The 5,151-nt window shown below is 38.7% G+C and overlaps 1 non-coding gene across 1 annotated transcript; it reads right to left on the reverse strand.

Annotated features, from left to right (window-relative positions):
* Positions 1–3,388: 3,388 nt before the first annotated feature.
* Positions 3,389–3,496, reverse strand: LOC112085831. The gene has a single exon (XR_002899119.1). It is a non-coding gene; the product is annotated as a small nucleolar RNA R71 (small nucleolar RNA).
* Positions 3,497–5,151: the final 1,655 nt, after the last annotated feature.

The raw sequence follows: 5,151 nt of genomic DNA on the forward strand, positions 1-5,151 counted from the left end.
ATATCATGTAGTATAGTTAATTAAAAAAACATGAAAAAAAGTTTTTTTTTCAATTGAAACAATGTGAAAAGTCAATATTAAAAGTTATCCTGATATTATTAAAGCATAAGTCACTTCACCAATAATAAAGTGACATGTGGCAGAGCAACAGAGTTTTTTTTTAAACGATAGAAAAAAAATTATATAAAAAAATTTCAAATCATAAATCCCAAAATTTTCTCCCTCAATTCCAGGATCTCATGACATCTAACTTCACCATCTCTGAACGGTTTCTACTTCCTCTTTAAAATACTCACAAACTACCATTGTCGATCATATCATGCTTTTCAATGTTTTAGGTCTCTCTCTATTTTCTTCTTCATTCACTTTTATGAAAATCACCTATTTTGTTTGTTTGTTGAGTCCATAAAATTTCTGACCAATATCGTTCACTGTTTTGACCGAAACAATAGAGAAAGGTCAAGATGAAGCTTGGCATCAGAAAAAGGACGTTGATGAAAAAGAGAACATCTCAGTCAATGATGAGGAGGATGGCGAAGAGAGCAAGTACAAGGAGCGTTATGATGCAGGAAGATGCTGATATTCTCTCTAGAAAGCTATCAAGGTAATAATAAAACACTCCTCCAATTCTCCTTTTCGTTAATGGCCTCTTAAGAGTTACGTTTTGTGAGACAAGAGAGGACAACCTTGGACGCTGAGTCACATTCTATCAATTAGAAGCGTGCTTAGAAGAAACGGCTGGAATGCTTAGAAGAAAGCACCCGTTTGCGTCAAGCCAACTCTGTTTCTAACCAGCGTGAGATACAGAGAAGTAAAATGAGGGACAAAATTGAAGACAAATTGAAAAGGGTAATATATACGAGAATATTACCATTTGATGTACTTTTTCAAACTGTAATTGCCAAAAAAACACTTTTTAGAAATGAGGTACGTATCTTTTTTTGCTCCCATTTTTTTACTTTTTTGTCCTTCTTTTTCTTTTTCCTTCTATTTACCTACATAAAAACATTAAAACATACGAGACTCACTTAAATTCACTCATCAGCTTCCACACACTAAATCGTATGGGACTCACCTTAATTCATCACCTTCCACACACTAAATCGCACGGGTGATAACACCGTATTTTGACCACTTTTATGGATCATAATTGTATCTTATGCAGGTGTTTTAACTCTGTTTTCAAATGTTTTTAAAGTGTTTTCAATATTTTAGAGTTTCAAAAGACTTTACAGGAAACTTGAGCAAAAGATATGCAATTTGCAACAAATGAGCAACTTTGGATAAATGCTGACCGTCAGAAGTATGACAAGCGATGAAGACCTTCTCACTGTCTGATCACCCCCAAAATTTGAGACAACATAGAGGATCCAACCAGCTTTCTAATGCACTTGGTTTGGAGACAATCCAACGGTTAGATCTTTAGATACTCCTGATGCAAGAATGACAGAAAATGCAGTTCCGGAAGAGAGCAGGTGCCGGGACCGCGGCCAACACCCAATTTCCCGCGGGTAGAGCCACCGCGACCGAGGACTTTGGTCGTTCACTTTCCCGACGAGTTAATTAAAGCTCAGATCAATTCCTTTCGTTATTTTTGAAGCCCTAAGTGTCCAGGACCACCCCAGAAGCTATAAATACCCTCTTTAGGTCATTCTAAAGAGGCAGAGACGAATAGAGACCGAAACTTAGACAACTTAGAGAGAGAGAGAGAGAGGGATTTCGGCTGGAACCCTAGAGGAGGCCGCCACATCAGAAGAAGGAGCCGCCGCTGGAGGAAGACATCGCGCCTCCATCTGCTTCTCCGTTCTTCGTTCTTCTTCCTTCTTTTCTTTAGTTTCCTGCACCTTCAATTTCGTTTATGATGCTTTGTTACAATATGTTTGAGTAGTTACCCAGTTGGGTTTAAAGGGATTGTTCAAAGGGAATTTCATGTGTCTTTGCTTATGAATCGATAGATTTAGGATTTATAATCTTCTAGATGTTCTTCGTTTGCCTTTAATCTTATTGCGTGATTCTTTGCTGGCCACTTAGAATCCGATCTGACATGATATGTTGCGAAAGTTTTCATTGATTGTCTGAACTAGGGTGAAACGAGCAATTCTTCTATAGGATTGGAAACCTACCTGTAGTTGAGTTGTGAATATTGATGAGTCTTGTTCTGCTATTGCATCTTCTCCCTTCCAGAATCAGAGTGGAAACCTACTGATTAGGGTTGCGAGAGATAGTTGTTTAGTGCTGCGAAAGTAGGCTATTCATACTTCCGTGCCTCGAGTTCTAGAACATACGTAGTTGATTACCTTTATCACTTGTTTAAAATCGACCTAGCATAGACAATGTACCCCTGCGAAATACCCTTGAGCCCCAACGTTTGTCTTTAATTATTTACAGCCTTGTAGTTTCAATCGATTTTTACCTTCAATTCTATTTGCTTTTATTCGCTTTTACTTGCTTCAATTCGCCTCTTGTTTAATTGCTTACTACTTGTCTTACTTGCTTTCGTTTTTCAATTGCTTTTTACTTGCTTTCTAGTTTAGATTTAGTGACAACCAAAAACCCAAAACCAAAACCAAAACCCTTTTAGTTATAATCTGATTTAAGCGTTGCAGTGAATTCGTACTGAAACAACTAAGTCTCTGCGGATCGATACCCTAAGTATTACAGCGCACATCTGTGCACTTGCAGACATTTAGGGGTTATAAATTTAAAACCTGAAGCTTAGTAAAACGAAAACAACAAACCCCGCGTTTACACCCGCATCAAGTTTTTGGCGCCGTTGCCGGGGACTTGTATTTGTTTCGTTGCGAATCCCAGCTTAAATCCATTAGAACACTTGTTTATTTTTACTTTTTCTTTTGAATTTTTCAGGTTTCTCTGCGATGAGAGACCGGAAACATGTTCCCGGGACTCTTGGTGATCCACCAAATCGTGTGGATGGTGATCCAAGCGATGATGACCTGACTGATGATGAGTTTGAAGAACCGATCTATGATGACAATGAGCTAATCGGATCGGTCAAACACAAAGATGATGAAGAACTGATTGGAAGTTTCGATTCACTCGAAAAATTAATGGGAGATCGAAGAGCTATTCAACCAGCCTTACCAAAGGATGGCAAAACCGAAATTAAGGTACCCCATATCCATTTAGTTCAACAAAATCAATTCTCTGGTTATTCATTCGAAAACCCGATAGACCATATCGAGACGTTCGAAGAATTATGTGCAACCATTACAGCAAATGGGGATTACCACAAGTGTAGTCTTTTCCCATTCTCTCTTAGAGATAAGGCCAGCAAATGGCTAAAATCTTTGCCACCTGCTTCACTAAAAACGTGGGCAGTGTGTAAAACTGCTTTCCTAAATCGTTTTTACACTAGAAATCTTGCAAATCTCTTAAGAAAGAAGATAAGAACTTTTAAACAAAAAGAAGATGAAGATCTTTTAGATACTTGGGAAAGATTTAGGGAATACCAAAGAGATTGTCCACACCATGGATATGCCAAGGAATACCTGCTAAGTATCTTCTATCGCGGTATAGCTCCAGAGTTGCAACACTCTTTTGATATAGCAAGTAATGGAGATTTCACAACTAGATCTGTAGAAGATGCTCACGTTTTCATTAAAAATTTAGGAAACAGCATCCGAAATCAAGTAACCTTTGGTAATTCTGCACTTCCTGAGAAGAAAGAAGAAATTTCAGAAGTTATAAAGTGTCTCTGTCACATAATGAGTCATCTTGGATTGCAACAACCAAATAGGGTACACAATACGTGTAACTTTGATGGCTGTGACAACCCAATGGATTCTTATGGTCAAGGGATGGTTAACACTGCAGAATTCTATCAAATTCAAGATTTTCCATTCGTTTCTGATCACCGCGGGTCCATGCATCCGGACCGCGGCCAAGCAAGGTTTCACCGCGGTCATGCTGGTTCTGACCGCGGCCGAGACGTGTTTCACCGCGGTCGTGAGCCACCTGACCGCGGGAAATTGTCTTCTGAACTTGGTTGGACACCACCTTCCGAACCAATCTTGGGTATTCAATCTAATCCTGTTTCCTATCCAAGTTTTCCCTCTTCTGAAGCTGAAAACCTAAACAAAAAGATTCTAGAGCTTGAAAAATCTATGTCTCAAGAGATTAGTGATCTTAGATCTGAACTAAAAGAGATGCAGAAGGATTCTGATACCCTCCTTAACATAATGGTCAAAACTAATTCTAAAAAGTTAGAAAATTCTGAAGAGGAGCTAAGTGAAAATTCTTTCGAAAGCTCAAGTGAAGCAGATCCCTCCGATCATGTGAAAGCTATCACACTTAGGAGTGGATTAGCTTACAAAGAGCCAGAATTTCCTAAAGATCCCGAAGTTGAGGAAAATGGTAAGGAAAAGGAAAAAGAAAAAGAAAGAATCACGAATGAAGATGTTGAAAAAGAAGTGGTAGGAGAGAAGGATGGAGAAGAAGTAAGAGAAGATTCATCCTGGGAAATCCTCGGAGAAGACCCGATTCCACCTCCACCAACTCGTGTCTATAAACGTAAACCTCCATATCCTAGAGCCTTAAGAGCCCCTAAGAAAGAGAAAGAAAAAGCTAAGCTGAAAGAGCTAATCGATCAATTAAATGTGAAATTACCTTTTGTAGAAGCTTGTGCTATGATTCCTGCTTTAAGAAAATACATGAAGGGTATTTTAACAAATTCTTTAACTCTTGAAGAAGGCGTTATGATGATAACCCATGAATGTAGTTCTATCCTGCAAAGCCAAATCCCTGAAAAGAAAAACGATCCTGGAAGCTTCGTACTTTCATGCACCATCAATGATGTAGCTTTTGAGCGTGCTCTCTGTGATTTAGGATCTAGCATAAACATGATGCCTCTTTCAGTAGCAAAAACTTTAGGACATCACACTTTCAAGCCCACTAAAATTTCTTTAGTATTAGCTGATCGTTCCGTGAGACAACCAGTAGGTATCCTAGTAGATGTTCCTGTAGAAATCGAAAAATGTTCTATACCAACCGATTTCGTAGTTCTAGAACTAGAAAAAGAACCTAAGGATCCACTTATTCTTGGACGACCATTCCTATCTACAGTCGGAGCCATAATCAATGTTCCTGAAGGAAAAATCGACCTTCATCTAGCCGGCCTAGTTATGCAGTTTG

The sequence above is a fragment of the Eutrema salsugineum genome, unplaced genomic scaffold, assembly GCF_000478725.1.
Source record: "Eutrema salsugineum unplaced genomic scaffold, Eutsalg1_0 scaffold_3, whole genome shotgun sequence".
In the NCBI taxonomy this organism is placed as follows: Eukaryota; Viridiplantae; Streptophyta; class Magnoliopsida; order Brassicales; family Brassicaceae; genus Eutrema; species Eutrema salsugineum.